This window comes from Danio rerio, chromosome 2 (genome assembly GCF_049306965.1).
Source record: "Danio rerio strain Tuebingen ecotype United States chromosome 2, GRCz12tu, whole genome shotgun sequence".
In the NCBI taxonomy this organism is placed as follows: Eukaryota; Metazoa; Chordata; class Actinopteri; order Cypriniformes; family Danionidae; genus Danio; species Danio rerio.
In genome coordinates this window covers 39,721,515-39,739,474 of record NC_133177.1, presented here as the reverse complement: position 1 = coordinate 39,739,474, position 17,960 = coordinate 39,721,515, and the positions used below count along the sequence as shown (strand labels likewise).

The 17,960-nt window shown below is 36.7% G+C and overlaps 1 long non-coding RNA gene and 1 other non-coding gene across 2 annotated transcripts; one reads left to right on the top strand and one right to left on the bottom strand.

Annotated features, from left to right (window-relative positions):
* The first annotated feature begins 5,007 nt into the window (after nucleotides 1–5,007).
* On the top strand, nucleotides 5,008–12,949 carry LOC103910071 (uncharacterized). The gene is made up of 4 exons (XR_660187.5): nucleotides 5,008–7,270; nucleotides 7,351–7,519; nucleotides 12,285–12,356; nucleotides 12,539–12,949. It is a non-coding gene; the product is annotated as an uncharacterized lncRNA (long non-coding RNA).
* Nucleotides 6,592–6,701, bottom strand: mir2198 (microRNA mir-2198). Its single transcript, NR_030658.1, has one exon. It is a non-coding gene; the product is annotated as a microRNA mir-2198 (primary transcript).
* Nucleotides 12,950–17,960: the final 5,011 nt, after the last annotated feature.

The window sequence follows — 17,960 nt, the reverse complement described above, 5'->3', positions numbered from 1 at the left end:
AGAATTTGTGGCAAAAAAAAGATTATTTCTTTTAGGTGAGGTCAGATAAATTTGGTAAATTCTTAATTTTAAGCCCTAAAAAAGTCATGTGAAATAACTAATGGCAATGCAATTTGCTCATGCACAGTGAGCAAGCTCATACACAACACACACAAAAAGTGAAAAGATCGAGAAGGCATGTGGGCAACACAACATTTAAATTAAGTAATTTTAGCATGTCAAAGTCAAATTTATTCAATATATTTTCCGAAAAACACATTTGTGGCTAGTGAAAATGGCAAGTGGCTAGTGATGTTGGAAATCTACTAGCCACAGTAGCTGGTGATCAAAAAAGTTAATGTCAAGCCCTGGGCCTCATCTATATCATTGATTTTTACTCTCAAGTGTTATTTTTAGACTCTGCTTGTAAGTGATAGAAATGCATGTAAAAGGTGTTATCATTTGTAATTCATGCAGTGCCATCTATGCTATTCTTTCCCCTTGTGAATTACTCTAGATAGAAGAAATATCCAGTTATTGGAAAGCAGCTAATGCAAGTAATCCTGAAGCACTTCATTTTAATCAAAGTCCATCAATAATTTGAGTGAGGTCATTTTTGAGCATGATAACAAGCGTGGTCTGAGTTAATTATGGCATGTTTTGCTGATGATTTGGCTTCTCTTTTGTTTTTGTTTTTTGATCTGGTAGTTTATCCTGTGATTTCAATATCTCTATACATCTGTTACTAGCAACCCAAGCTCAAAGTGTTGCTAACTAGATAAAGGAATAACACATTTAGAATATTACAGAGCTTATTTTAATAAAATGTTGATTATAAACCACTGATCAGTGTTTCGATGTTTAGAAAATGAAGTAAAACAAAAATTAAATTACAGCAAACAAATTTATGTTTAAAAGTATTTAAAAATGCATTCTGTTAAGCGTACAAAACATGGTCACACTTTATTGTGATGGTCCGTTTGTTTAAGTTAAGTTACATTGAATATACAGGCCAACTAATTCTCATTAAATTATAAGTACTGTTAGGTTGGGGTTAGGGGTAGTATAAGTTGACATGTACTTGCAAAGTTTCTTATAGTCAGTTAAATGTCTGTTGAAGGAGCAGTAGCAACAGATATTAAGCAGACAGTCTACTAATACTCAAATGGACCATCAAAATAGAGTGTTACCGAAAACATTAGTGCCCTCCTATGTTTTCAACAGTGCTTTTGAAATTATTTTCTCCATAGATCTTTCCTAAAAGGGATTTTTACATTGTTTTTTACATAGATTTTTACAAGTCTTTTTACATTGTTATAACCGTACTAGAACCAAACTAAGCACATATAAAATAATCAGGTATGGGTAGGCCTCCATTTGCTAAATATTCTCATTCACACTCAATATTTTATTATTCTATAACAATTTATAATGTAATCTTAAAGGTACAGTTCACCCAAAAATTACTTTTCACTTGCTTAAAACCTATTTGACTTTCTTTCTTCTGTCGACCACAAAAGAGGATATTTTGTAAAAAGATAGAAATCTATAACCATTTATTCATATAGTATTTGTTTTTCCTAATATGCAAGTCAATAATTACAGGTTTACAACCTTTTTTTTTTCGAAATATATTCCTTTGTATTTAACAGGAAAAAAAACTCATAAAGGTTTGTAACCACACAAGGGTAATTAGTGAGTAAATTTTCATTTTTGGGTGAACTATCCCTTTAATACTACTCTTTTATTGCAAACAAAATACTGATATTTTTACATATAAATAAGTGAAAACAGAATCTTTAAACATTACATTTTTACATAAACACCATATTACTAAGAAAATACCTTTATCAAATGGATGTAAACAACTTTATTATAGTTGAAAATACTTGTGCTTCAAAATGTTTTGTTTTTGGACACTGTGATCTACTTTTTAGGACACTATGATGAACGAAAAGTTTGAAAAACAGCATTTATTTGACAGAACTCTTTTGTCACATTATAAATGTCGTTGTTTCCAAAATAAATCTTACTGACCCCAATCTTTTGAGCGGCAGTGTATTCGTTGTTCTTAGTGTCTTTCGATGAACCTGCAGATTTATCCACTCCATCCTAAATAATGAATCTGCCTGCTTGTACTCTTTAGTTAGCTCATCTTCCTTTCAATCCACCCAGCCCAACCATAGTACGATTGCCGGATAATTAGCACGACTAGAAAACACCCTCAACGAAACAATGAAAACTCTTAAAAGTTCCCACTTTTTGGCCAACGCCGTGGCTTTTATTTGGAGCTCTGGGGAAAATTGAATCCATTTCATGAAGATGACTCTCCTAGAGGCTGCAGATGGCTCTCACCGGGTTACATGCTTTTGATAATTGCTACTGCAGAGCGGCCTGAGGTTACAGCAGAGTAACGGAGCGTTCAGAATGAGAGCCATCAAAGTGCTTTTCATTAGCCTCCTTCAGTCTCCTTATCAATTAGCTCTTTTAAATCACACATTCGCAAAGCTACCCAGACGCACTGCGAGTATGGAGCGACATGTGAATAACTCTGGCTTTTGGAGTAGCTCATCAAAACAACAGCCAGACGTCTCACCTTTTTCCACATGGAGTTCTACTAGAGGGAGTCGTCTTGCATTCGGAGCCTTTTTCCTTTGCAGTCGTCTCTAATAGCCCTGATTATGCGTTATTAGTTATGCCGGCGCGATGGATTAACTTTATCAGCTCGCAAAACAGTGAGGTGGGAGTTTGAGAATGAGACCCTGTTTTTGTCCCCAGCCTGACAATGAAGCCGCAATTACTGATTTGCCATTTCCAGCGAGTCCCCGGCCTATTGTTTTAAAAGGTGCCGAGGCAATGATTGATGCGGATGTTTTTGTAGCTGTAATAGAAGCCCTGTCACTGACAGTGAAGACGTGATGGCCGCATTGTGTTTGGTGGGAGTATCCATCTATCAGATTGTCATACGGTGGCATGCTTTGCGCCGATAAGCTAATTGCCTTTTATCAAATAAAAGAAAGCCAAATATTCACAGATCGATAAGGCTATCTTTAAAATGGCCTAATTGCTTAAAAAATGGGAGGAGGATGCTTGAATGCAGTTATTAGAAATGTTTGGAGGGGTAATTCGCTCATTAAATGCATGCCTTGATCCGCAGATGCACTGATACAGTTAGCAATCTGTTTTACACGCCAGCGCTTCGCTTCTACATTCACAGCACGCGTGTTGGAAGAACAGCACAGCCTCAATAGGACTTGAGTTGAGATAACCCGTCTAGCACATTCAAAATCGGTTCTAGCACATCATTTAGTGCTCGATTACAACCAACGTAGTTATAACAATGCAATCATATACGAAGCGATTGCCGTACTTTTACATTTGCACATATGGCTCACTGAAATGAGGATAGATTTGTGTTCAAGCATAATTTGTTGATGACTTATCTGTAGAGCAGGTGGTTAAAGTATGGGCTGATTAAAATGTTATTTATCAAAGTTAATAGTTTTATATTTTTGATAATTGTTGCCACTGGCTTGCTTGGTTTTGGGACTTTTGCGCATTGATGGATTTGCTCTTCAGTGATTGGACTTTCAGAAGTGAAATTAAACCACACTGAAATAAACTAAACTGAATTTAAACTCTAAAAACTGGACTGACACAGTTTCAATTTACTAAAACTTCTATGTGAAGCTGCTTTGACACAGTCTACATTGTAAAGCGCTATAGAAACAAAGATGAATTGAATTGAACTGAAAAAAATGGCAGCCTAATTTTCTTAATCACTATTTGTGTACACTTACTTGAGTTCAAAGTGAACATTAACAATGGAACCTTATAATGATACAGAAATAATGGATGAATGGATTTTAATGGATGGTTTCATTGGATTAAACCAAGAAGCAAACTAAAAGGATATTTTAACATCTGTTTTCACGGGTAGCATTTTCAAAGTATTTTGACATGTTTCTCTACAAGAATCTTTTTTTGATAGCACTTCTGATAACACTTAATGCAATGTTCTCACAGTTTTCTGCACATTTACCAATTGTAATTGGTCATTACTTTAACTTTCATTACATGTAAGTTATAATTCAGTTATAATTCACATTTCCGGCTTTCTCAGTAGCGGAAAGCATCATAGTTGGGTAAACTTAAGGCGCAGTGAATGGGAGAGTACAACAATTTTTTTTTTTACAATCCTATTTGCTGAAAAACTAGAAAAACTCCACAATGGTGTCATCAAGAGTTTTAGAAAAAGTTTTTTTGTGTGTGTGAGACTGATGACGGCAGCCAGAGGAGAAAATAAAGTCAAATTAACCCTCAGCCCCATAGACACTGCATTAGCAACACCTCACATAAGCGGTAACTGGTTTGATGCAAAGATGATATAATACATTCATAAGTGCATATAAATGTTCATCAAAATATTAAAATCTTTCAAGGATGAGGGTCCTTAAACCCTAGTAACACTGGTAACATTTTCCAGTTACCCCAGGGTTTTTTTACCCCAGTATTTTAGTGATTGTCCTATAAATGGTTAAAGGTGCTGTGTGTAAGTTTTAGACTCTTCTAAAGCATAAAAATACCATAAGATGTTTGCAGATATTTAAGAAACATGCCAAGCAAACATTTTTGTTTAGCTGAAAAACAATGCTGAAGTCAGTTATTCTGCTTTGAAAATGTGCTCTCCATGCCGGAACGATGGCTTTGTTTTGGTTCCTTTAACCCGCCCAATGCCAATTTGGCCAATTATATTTCAGCACCCTGGGTTGCCTTAATGGAAAAACACGTATTTCATTTATTCATTCAAAAACGCTTAAAGCATAAGGCTAAAATGCGACCTGCGGTGGAGAGTAGTGGTGGAGTTTTATTAGCAAATAATATAAATATTACGAACGCAAACAATAGGTGAGCAGGTTACATTATAACCTCGTGTCCTAACAACATGCTACTTGAGGAGATTTGTAGTAATAAGCAATTTGGCTGTTTGTACCAGACGAAATTTAAGTGCAGCTGTTTAGAATCACAGAATATGCACTCACTCTTGTAATGGTAAAGTTTATAATCTAGTTTATACATATTAAACCGCTTTAACATTATTAAATGTACATAATGAATCACTGACATGTGTTGGTTTGCATTATTTCACAGCTATTAAGTTCAATTTCAAACTATTTATTTTGTTTTCAAGATCTGAGGTAAACTGCTGCTGCTGCTTTCAGTATATGGCAATAAATGTCATGTAAAAGGCATTCATACTATCAATATTAGCATTTAACACTGACCAAAAGAACATGACGTGTACTTGAGGTGACCATTGTCAGTTTTCTGTTGTTCATTTGTGAGAAATAGAAGCTGCTTCTAATATATAAATTCGAAGTGTTGATTAGAACAAAAACTTCTTTAATATGGAGAATATTCCTTCAATTGTGTGTCGTTGCTTTTATTCAGAACATGGTTTAAATCAGCTGTTAGGCTCGATTGTTATACTTGCTTCCTTTGGTCCTCATTCTGGCAACCTGTGCTTGCGTTTGTTTTGATTTAGTTATGCAATACCTAGTTCAACCACTGGGTGTCAAACTTACATACTGCACCTTTAAAATTTTATTTGATGTATAACATTATTAAAACATCAATCATGGAAGCTTTTTAGATGTTTACCTACCATTTTTAGTTATATTACTACTCGTTTCAGAATGTTCAGAGAATATACAAGAGTTCACAAGTTAAACAATTTCATGATGTTTGCAGAACGTTCCACAAACTAGTTTTCAATAGTCAATAAACATTCAGAAATAACATTTGCATAACTTAATAAGAACATTAGCAAATTATTAGTCATTGACCCAAAGAACGAAGCAGCATGGCGCGTTATATACAGAGCACAGTGCATCTCATCTCTTTCCAACAGGCAACATTTGGATAATAATGGATTAATCTGACATAATTATTCCGTCTTAGACACGGACTTCTAGTCACGGCTATAAGAAGATGCAGCGATGAGCTAATTTACTGTATTGTCAGAGGGCCTATCATGGCTTCTTATTAGTCTGCATAGCAAATCCTAAGCTAAATGATCTGTGTCCGGCCTTCCAAAGGGAGAAAACAGCATTCTGCAGCACAACTTCCGCCAGCGCAAATGAGATGCAAGATTTGAAGAGAAATCCTCTCCCCCATACAGATATAAAAGCAAGGACGTGCACGATGCTGCTGCTGCAAACATTGACTCATCCGCACACACGCCACCTGTGAAAACACCAAGCTATTTTCACAAGAATAAAGAGATGCGCCAACTTGCACGTTTGGCCGTTATGCGCCACACTTAATTCCAGCACAGTTGTGCGTGTCCTAAACCTACAATTTATCACATAAATGCCAGATAAACCTAATCACTATGCTAACATTTGCAGCTCCAATTGTGCCAAACACAGAAGCGTTAATTAATCTAATGTTCTTGCGGCAGACGCACACAGTCGCACACGCAGTCTCGCTGTGGGAGTGATTTGTAAGGCACCATGTGGGGCTCTAATCTGCGGGTTGCAGCGGGATCTTTACAGCCTGCTCACAGGCCCGAGTGGCAGAAATTAGGCCCAAATTCAATCAGTCGTCCAGGCAGGCCCGGGTTTAGGCCTGGAGGCGCCTTGGGACACGAGCTCCATCTGCACCGGGGTAAGGAGAGCTTGCGTTCGCAGGCGCTTGGGAGTTATGAGTATTGCTCGCCGCCATCTCTCCGCACATTAGTGTCACCGCTAAACTAAATAAGGACTCGGGTTTGAGTGTTTAGCCGAGGAGTAATTTAATTTAGGCAACAACGTGCTGTTGTAAATCACAAGGATGAGACGGTGGACTGCATCGGGAGAGGGGTATTTATCTCAAGGCAATACCAGAACATTGAGTTAAAAAGAAATCACAGCTTGAGATTATATTTCTGCAGAGCCGTCGGATCTCTGTATTTCTGTCCTATTTGGAAGCCGGAGCCTGAAAGAAATAACGCCGGAGCCGAAACAAGCTGCTATTTTTCCAGCAAGCTAACTTTCATACGGTCATTGTTGAGGGATTTTTGCAGCGCTGAGAGCACTGTATTACCCGATTGCATCAACTAATCCGCCAACCTATTTGCAGAGGAATATATATATACAGAGCAAGACACTGGAGAACGTACACACGTCAGAATCTGTCGTCTGTGAAATTGATAAGCCACAAGAGATCGAACGTTGCTTACAAAACGTGTCTAGCCACAAACATGCTGTGGAACACGAGGAAAAGCACAAGCCATGTGCACCGCACTCAGGTAAATTGTCTGCATATCTCAAATATAATTCATCATCCCCAGCTGCAGTCCTGGCATATTCATTTTTCTCTCCCTCTCAGTGCATCGCTGAAGGATTGTGGGCGATGTGATAGGGTGCATAGGTTGTCCCTCGAGGCCAAACTGACATGATTGGAGCTCCCATTAAAACCAGAATGAAAAGTCCTCACAAACTCTTGGGAGCAAAATCGACCCTGGAGAATGGAGAAATCCCAGGGTTTCCATCACCAGGTGAGAATGCAATCTTGCGTATCTTTGCAGCATTCTTGTTATGTAAAATTGATTTCGCAGGAGTGACGCGTACAAACCGTGCAAATTAAAAGAAAAAAAAAAGTTAGGGTAACATAAAGGAGACAGAGTTGATCCTTTCGTGTGAATGGAGTGTAGTTCTGGTGTAGGAGCTTTAGCTGCACAATCAGTGCTGGAGATGGTGATGCAGTGCTCCATTGGGACCTAATTTACAGAGAGAGGTGCTCCACAATACTACAGAGCAAAACCCCAACAAACAAACTACTTACCGATTCATTTATTCCAGCACTCATGCACAGGAGACACAACTATTTTCACTTTTACCTTGTGCTTCAGGAGCACCATTTCAAATGCAAAAAGATTTTTTTTTTCTGCACATCTTTTAAAGTGGGAAAGAAAGTCAGCATGCAAATAATTGTTTAGGTCCTTCACTGTATACATTCATGCATAGATTTAAATCTTTAACTTCTACTATTCAAGTCAAGTTTAAAAAGCAGGCATTGAATGTAGCTTTAGAGAAATGTACTTGTTTAGTGGAGATGCTCTTCATAAAGTTGAAAACATTCAGTGAGGTCACACAGTTTTGTCACAAACAATATTATGACTGTAGAGAAACTCCTTGAATTCTTAGTGTATGCGACATGGCCACTTTTGACTGGGTTTGAACTGACGTGACTTGTCAAGTGATGATTCATGTTTTCCAGCATTATCTGAGAACGTTTCAGCGAGCATCTTTCTTGCTTCAGTTGAAGTAAGAAAAATGTGAGAGAGTTCACATGCTTAAGGGTACAAATTTGCTTATTTGATCAGCGACCTAGAAAATGTCTGAAATCTAAAATATTTCTTATTATTACACAGTGCTATTGTCTAGTTTAGGCATTTTGTCCCAAACTTTTTTTTTATTATTGTTGCTGAAGGTCTCTTCACAACCTGACATCAATTCATTAATAAGGATTGACTAATTACATACAGTAGAGGCCAAAAGTGATGTCCTGCCAAGAAATTATTTGCCTTTTATTCAAACAAGTCAGAATTATTAGCCCCCTTGTTTATTTCTTTCTCAATTTCTGTTTAACGGAGAGATTTTTTCAACACATTTCTAAACATAATAGTTGTAATAACTCATCTCTAATAACTGATTTAATTTATCTTTGCCATGATGACAGTAAATAATATTTGACTAGTTATTTTTCAAGACGCTTCTATACAGCTTAAAGTGACATTTAAAGGCTTAACTAGGTTAATTAGGCAGGTTAGGGTAATTAGGCAAGTTATTGTATAACGATGGTTTGTTCTAGAGACTATCGAAAAAAAATATAGCTTGAAGGGGCTAATAATTTTGACCTTAAAATGGTTTTAAAAAAATTAAAACATACTGTAAATATTCCCTTGATCTGTTAAACATTATTTGGGAAATATTTAAAAAAGAAAAGAAAATCTAAGAGGGGCTAATAATTCTGACTTCAACTGTAGATGTTTTTTTAATGTAGACTTTCTAAGCATATGTAATCACAATTGTGCTTCTAGAGTGTACATCTTTGTATGTGCTCTGTGTTTCAATTGTTTGATTTGTAATAATAGAAGAAATGTGCTTTTTGAGAATGGCTGCTTATCAAATACCAGAGCAGAGAGAGAAAAAAGTTATATTAGATTCCTGTATAGTCAGTATATACTATATTTCTGGAAAGCTTTTGATCTTATTAATCCATATTTGCATTTTTTTGTTGTTGTTGTCAACAATAAAACTTGGTTATGTCTCAAGTGAACATAAAGACAGATGGGAGAAAAAATTGTCAATATTTAATATCTGCACAAGACTTTTGGCCAGCGGAGAAATTAAAATGGCCGTGCCCAACTGAGTCTAGTTTCTCTCAAGGTTTTTTTTCCTCACTCACCTCAATGAAGTTTTTTTTCCCTCTCCGCTGTCGCCACTGGCTTGCATGGTTTGGGATCGGTAGAGCTATCCATCGATGAATTTGCTCTTCGGTGTTTGGACTCTCAGAAAGGATTTTAAACCACACTGAACTGAGCTAAACTGAACTGAACTTAAACACTAAAAACTGAACTACCCTGATCCAATGACTATGACCTTTTATGTGAAGCTGCTTTGACACAATCTACATTGTAAAAGCGCTATACAAATAAAGCTGAATTGAATTGAATTTAGGATCAGTGTATTCATTCTGACAATGATTAGATTTAAGATTAAGTGACAATTATTTTACTGCTGTCTTAATCCTTAAGGAAAATCATTTGGAATTGGAAAACTAAATAAAATAAATAAAAATAAAATGTAGTGTGTACTGCATTTTTTTTTTCAAACGACTGCTGATAGGCAAGTATTCATAATTTGTATCAAAATACATTTTAATGTATTTGTTCCCATTTCTGCCTACCCGACACCATGCAGACTGAGTAACATCTGTCCTTGAAAATTAATATTGCAGCAATATTTTTACAGCATTCATCTTGTTGCTAGGCTGATTCCTTTGTCTATTGTAATCAGGCCCGTAGCCAGCCTATTGAAAGGGGTGTTTTTTTTTCTGAAAAAGTGGTCTTTTTTGCAGTTATTCGCCTCATTTTCTATTGAATTTTTCATGTTAGTGACATTTTAAGAACTAATCTTTGCTGGATCCGTTTGTTGAATGGTGATCATAACCACACTTTTTTTGATGCAACAAAAATATTTCCTACAATTTCGTCAAAGTGCTTACCATACTGATTTACTACAAAGTATTTTTTTGCGAATATGGATTTAAACCAGAGCTGCCCAAAGTAGGGCCTGTGGGCCCATTGTAAGCTTTGATTTGGCCCACCATCCCAACTAAGAGGAGAATGAGAATGAAGGAGAGTGTTGGAGCAAATGCCTTTAACACAGAGATCGTCTTTTCTAATTTGACATCACCTTTTTTTTACATAACCTCTTTTGTTTTATTGCTGAGCTACAGAAAATAAAAAAATAAAAAATGCTGTCACTCGACGAATAGAGGACTATGCAGAAGACATCGGCGAGCAAATCAAGGCAAATGCTAGTGTAATTCTGTTGAGATGAGACTTTGTTTTTACTGTTAGTTCATTTTAAAATGTGTAAAAAATACTGTATTAGTTAATAAAAAGCAGTGTTTTCTAGTCATTCTTAAATATTGTTAAATAAATTAGGAAAATATCAATAGCAACTATATTTACCTTCGGCCCACAAGCCCTAATCAAGTTTGATTTTTGTCCCTTCATAAGAAAAAGCTTGCGCACCCCTAATTTAAACTATAAATTAATCCATTTTTATAAATTTTATTATGAGATTAGCATTAAAAAAAGAACAAATAAATAAACATGAAAACATATTTATTTTCCAGTACAAATTTATTATTATCACTCACTAAGAAAAACGGAGTCTCGTAAAACTATAGCCTTGAGGTAGGCCCAAGACTTCTGCAGATATTCAGCCCATCATTGAGTCTGTTTATTTATTTGTGTGTAAATGTGTATAAATTCATATTTATTCAGTTTTTAAATTAATTTCAGTAATATTACTGGCTAATGTGAAAACCTTCATATGATTTACTTACAATACAGTTTGTGAAGTAGTCATTTCTGTTTTATTAGTAGATTTACGGTAGATATATTATATAAGAGATTTGCTTTGTGTACCAAATGAATGGATCTAATATAATTTGCATTTCAAACATTTAAATAAAAGTAAAAATGTATATTTTTTATTTAACATATTACATTTTTAGTTAGGATACTTCCAAAATCATTCTGCATAAATCCACAGATTTTTTTTTACAATTTTCCAGCTCATTCAACTTTCCTCAGTAAATAGGCCACTTAAATAATTAAAAATGTAATTTGTCTTAAAGCCTTTTTCTATCAATAATTTTTACAATATATGATGGCATAGCAATCAAAAATGGGATAAATGGGCTGATATAGGGGTCATTTTCTGGACTTTGTCAGTGGGGGTGGGTCTTTTGAACCACATGAACCCCCACTGGCTACGCGCCTGGATTATTATAAAGATAGCATAATGTTCAAATTAAAATGTACATTTTAGCTCAAATGTATTGACCTTGTTTTTCGTGTACAAGCGGACGCAGCCATTTCAATATTTTTCTTCCCTGCCATTCATTTTTACATGTTAAAAACAGCTCGGTATGCTGCTTGATGTTGCAGACTGATATTTTCTTATTATATTATTCTGCTTTGTCTGTATTGTCATGAACACACTTGTTTGTAGAGCAAGTAGTTAGACCATTTTTTGCCGTTTATTATTCCTAGTAATTTTTCCCATAGGCAGCTGAATCGGAATTTTTAAAACAGTCACAAAAACCATAGATATTTAGATGACTCCTACACTATTGTTGTCTATTGGAAGGAATGCATCAATAAAGCTGCCCTTTTAGTACAGGGTAGTGCTCCTTTGAAATGAATGTGGGAGCAAGGTGCAGTGAAGGACTGGCCTTCCAGAGCCAGAGATATATACACATATATACATATATCTATGATTGGCACATGCTCAGGGTCCGTATGTGTCATTGTCATGTCATTAAAGAATAAGGTTAATATTATTTTCTTTATTTATATTCAAAATAAAAAGACATTTTTAGCTCAAATGTATATTTCGTTTTGCTTTTTATTTGTGGTAATGAATACTTGTTATCCTACTTTTTAGTTGAAATATTTGTGGTTCACAAGTTGAAATAAATCCTAAATAACTTGTACTGAATGGACTGTCTGTGTCTTCCAGATGCTGAGTGAAGCGCACATTTGACTTCACAGTACATTTGGTCATTTACAACCACTCCAAGAAAAATAATAGGTTCGAAGGTTTGGAAATATTATTCAATTTTACAGCCCATCGTGAAGGAGCGGTTTTTATTTCCCTCACAGATATGAATCAGTCTGCCCAATTGCTGTTCCCGCTGATGCACGATAAACAATATGAAAATGCATTTTTGCAGAACAGGAAGAGCAAGAATTGATCACGCTCTTCCATTACAGGAGCAAACAGGGAGAAGGGGAGAGATGAAAGAACATCAATGCGGAGAAAATGTACAAAGCCACAGAGAAGCACTGCCCGGCATAATGACTCAGCGGCCGCACAGGGACCAACAACTTTCCAAAGCATCTCAGACATTAGGCAGAGAAGACGGGATGCTCCTTGCCCAGTGCTCTGGCTGTGGGCGATGCCTGATGCAATTAAAACCAGCCCACAGAGCCGGTGCGCAGACGCGGCGAGAAGCCTCATGCTCGTCAAGTGTTGTAAGGCCAAGCGGGCCCTAATCTTCACTTTTTCAACAGCCGGCACACCATGCATAATTAACACACATTACTAATTCAGACCTAAAGTGGTTCCCATGTAATCTACTGCCGTTCGCTTTAATTAAACACATGTACTCTTGAACGATCCACAACTGTGTAATGTGTATGAATGATTGAATGAAGGATGGGTGCATTAAACTGAACATGAGAAAGGGCCGTTTTAGGGCACTCAAAATGTGTTCGGACGCTTCAAAAATGTATGAATTTCAAAGTGCAGATAACAAAATCTGAAAGCGCCATCTGTAAACAAATTATGCTTCTCTCTGTGCTGACTCTGGTTTGCTGAACTAGCAGAATTTTTTTGGATGCAATTTTAACTTTATATATATATATATATATATATATATATATATATATATATATATATATATATACACTTTTAAGGTTTTTAAAGCACAACAGAAGGTAACACTTTATTTTGATAGTCCATTTGAGTAATAGTAGACTTTCTGCTTAATATCTGTTGATACTGCTCCTTTAACAGACACTTTGCAAATACATGTTAACTTACACTAACTGTAATTCTAACCCCAACCTAACAGTCTACTTTTAATAATGAGAATTAGTTGCAATGTAACCTAAATTCAACTAACGGATCCAAAAATAAAAATAAAGTGTGACCCAACAGAACAAACAAACAACATTGTCTCAGAATATATTCACTTTGCAGGTAAATATAATATGAGTAGCCATACATGTGGGTTCAGCTGTTGGAGATAGTGTTACAAAGACATCAAAAAAGTCCTATAAGGTAGTGTGCCAGTCAGTTTTCATAAGGGGTGCTGGATTTCGATTGAGCACGTTTCAGGTCTAAGTATCCAAGAAATGGTTCCTAGCAAAGAATTTTCCATTAGAGTTGGACCTCATAAATTGGAGCCAGGGCCGGAGTTGGACTCTTTTTCAGCCCTGGAGTTTCAAGCCTCAGACTGGCCCACCTCAGTTCAAGACGGACTATATTAAAATAAGGTCATTTCCAATTCAGTTTCTAATACTCTATCACGTCTTTTTTTGAGAAAACAGCTGCTTTAGAACTTTAAATGTTCAACAACCCTAACAGTATTATATGTCTTGACAATAAAAAAAAAATATATATAATAATAATAACATAATCAGTCGAGGATCAAACCCGGGTCGGCAGCATCGTAATTTATCGTGCTAACCACTGGACCACAACAGTTGTATATAGAGAAGTGACTCATCTGAGTTATATCATCATTAACCTGCAGGCTGGTTACATATAAAAAGAGTAGAGCTGCGGTAAAATAATGAATAAGAAGACTGTGGTCAAGTAAATAAATAAATTAATTTAAAAAGTGTGACTGCTGAGAGCAACAGATTCTGGAGCTAGGGACACCGGCCCTCGCGGCCAAAAAACGGACCGGCCCACCGGGAATTCTCCCGGTCCTCCCGATTAGCCAATCCGGGCCTGATTGGAGCTTTTCCAAACGGATAACGAAGTCCATATGCATTAGTCAGATTCGAAAGGAAGGGAGTAAAGGAGATTTTTTTAGTATAAGCCGCGTGGCCACAGTCATGCCTAGAGAGAGGGCTTGTTGGAGATGTTTTGGAAGGGTGAGGAAGTGTTTTGAATCAACAAAAATAGCAAGCTTTGTGTCCGGTTGGAGAGAAATGTTATAGGACTTGGAGTATTGATCAAAAATGTTTTGGCCGCTTTCAATTTTTAAGTTGGTTATTTTTATTTATTTATATAATAATACATTTGGGCAGCACAGTGGCTCAATGGTTAGCGCTGTTGCCTTACAACAAGAAGGTCACTGGTTCGAGTCCCGGCTGAGCCAGTAGGAGTTTCTGTGTGCAGTTTGCATGTTCTCCTCGTATTCGCGTAGGTTTCTTCGAGTGCTCCGCTTTTCAGTTCAAAGACATATGAGTATAGGTGAATTGATAGTTGGTAAATTGGCTGTAATGTGTGTGTGTGTGAATGCGAAAGTGTATGGAATGGGTGTTTTTCAGTTCTGGGTTGTGGCTGGAAGGACATTCGCTTCATAAAACATATGCCAGAAAAGTTGGCGGTTCATTCCACTGTGGTGAACCCTGATAAATAAGGGACTAAGCCGAAAGAAAATTAATGAATGACCAATACATTTAGGCCCAGTCCTTATTCTATTTTTGTACCCCTTCCCCTGGGCCCTTAAAACAGAGTGTGAAGGGGAAGGGCTTCAAAATTTACCCCCTTAAGAAATGGGACACCACTACAGCAAATGTACACGTCATCATATGTCATCGCGATCTTATGCTTCATATGAGACTGACGATCGCAACTGCTGTAGTTATCCCAGTTGCGTTATTTTTTGGTATTCATCTTTAGGAAATCACTGAAAGCATATATCATCATGTTATCATAACGATATAATGTAGCAATAAGATTGTAACCATACTGTGCATTTACACCGTGGCCATATTAATCTATGTAAACACACAAAGACAACATTAACATTTTAGCAGACACTGTAAAAAGGTTTTTCCCAGCAACTAGACATTTCTGACAGGGTTTTCGAGTATCATCGAGTGTCAGAATGTTGTGGGACTGCTATACAGGAATTATTATTAGAGATAGCGAAATTTAGCAGTTTCTGTTTTAGAGTTTTTTTTTTTAAAAACGTGACAGTAAAACATGAACGTGGTTATGAGTGTTTTTAAACATATGTTTGTTTGTTGTAAAAATTCATAATAATGACAAAAAAAATAAAAAACATTAATTTGTGCATCTCCCGACTTCCGGGTGCAGCTATAGTGCCGTTGTAGCAGGTGTATTCTGGGAAATTTTCTTATCCCTTGGTTTCAAGTGTGCTCCTGAAAAATTTCCATTTGAAGAGGTATTCAGCCCTTCCTCTTAGCCCTACACCTTCAAGCTAAAAAACTATTGTCATAAGGGAGTAAGGGGAAGGGCTGAGGGGTAGAATTGGGATTGGGCCTTAGTATACTTGCTTAGACTTTTTTTGTGTAATCTTTATCTTTTATTTATAGTTTTTGACCAAACCAAAATATATTTGGACATTTTAATTATTTTACCAAATGTTTTGGCTTTATATTATGTTTTGGCACTTTATTTTCTGTAATTAAAAGAAATGCATGTTGATTAAAAGGTCATATTTTTATATCCATGTTATAAACTACTGATAATGTGGCTTCACATTTTCAAATAAGATTGTTAATTTAGAGTATTTATTTGCAGGAAAAGATGAGGAGAAAAAAATTCCATGTTTAAGACTTTATAACTTTCATTTAATCATTTATTCATTCATTTTCTTTTCGGCTTAGTTCCTTTATTAATTATGGGTCGCCACAGCGGAATGACTTGCCAACTTATCCAGTATATGTTTTATGAAGCGGATGCCCTTTTAGCCGCAACCCTGAATTGTCCATAGTGTGAGTCTAAATGAGTGTGTGTGGATGTTTCCCAAAGATGGGTTGCAGCTGGAAGGGCATGGCAACCCCAGATTAATAAAGGGACTAATTTGAAAAAGAAAATGAATGAATGATAGTAATTAAAATATGAAATTCTAAGTAATGTACAACTTAGAAATTTAATTAATAAAAATTGAATTTATTTAAAAGACCAAAATGTTTTATTAATGTGGACAAGTCGCTTATATTTTTTTGCACTGTGTATTTTTAATCTGCATAACTTTAGAATTTCTAATAATATATATATAAGTAAATCTTGGGATGGTGCACAAACAAGATGTGTTTTAAAAGCAAAACCTTTATCAGCTGGTGTCCATAAAGTATAGGCTGAAACTCCGCAGTGATTTGTAAGCGAGCGTTTGAGATTGCCAGGAGCCAGGCTGACCTCTGACCTCTCCTGAAACACATTATTAAGATAAACCTTTTAAGGAAAAGTCGGGGAGACTGGATTTACTCTATTGTGCTTTAAACACAGTAATGGAAACAACCCCAGTGGGCAAGCCTTTGCTGGAAAGCGTTATCAGCCGGCTGACCTACTGAAATATCAGTGTTGTGACCCACGCTGCCCCTGCATTAAAAACAGCTGTCTCCTCACAGAGCCAGTCGGCTGGAATGGAAAAAGCCTCTTTGCTAAATTTGACAAAGGATCCATCGTCAACTGAAGTTGGGCTTTCAATGCAAATGAATTCGTTTCCTTCTTTCCGCAGCTACTGTTCATATTCTGCACAGGCTTCGACACATACACTGAGACATTCTGAGGCAACACATTGTGGGTGTTACGAAGGTGAAGTTCAGAGACAAATTGTGGAGGTGTAAGAAAGGCAACACAGGAAAATGATACATCTGTTCTATCGCTGCTCAAACATGTACTTTGACACAATTACCTTGTGTGAGTGAATTTTTACCCTTCGGCTGGCGAGAGGTACAGTGTGCGGGTGACAGGTGGGAAAGGAGCTGAGGATTGCCTCCAAAGTGCTTGGAGAAATTGACAAGCTGCTGGTGGAATGGCAGAAGTTGATACTTCACTGCCAACACAAATCTTGAGCTTATGACTGCAGAAGATGCCTGTTAAGTGTTTACCTGCACTGTATGTTGCACACTGACAGTATGCATCACCCTAAAGCTCAGCGAGTTTTAATTGGTCACGTATGGTTTTAAAAAAAAACACACACTATTTGGAAAATCTGAAAACCGTGATATAAGGGTGCAGTCAGGATATCTGTCTGTGCTATACTGGCATCCAGTGGCTGATATGGGAAGATTGTAGGAATGCCTATAGCGATTCTATCGTGTTAGTCCAGCAAATTAGCCTCACTTCCTACATATGACCACTCGCACACACTTTTTTTCTGTGCAGGTGGAGCGAAGCATGAATAATTCATCAACTTGCTCAGCAATTTTACATCTAATCCCTTGAAGTTTGTGTTAAAGGGATCAGTTAAAAAAAAAAGAACATTTTATAATTTACATACCATCATGTCATCCCAATTTTCCCAAAATGTCTCTGTGCTTTTGTGAGTGTGTATGTCCAGTCCAAATTCAGTTGTTCTCTACAACCAGGGAGGTCTGTCCACTGTCCTGCAGAGTTTAGCCAAAGTCCCTAAAGGCAAGTAATTTTACTCAGTGGTCATCTTTGAAACGCCTCTTGGGCAGTATGCTCAGCCATTCTGTCTGA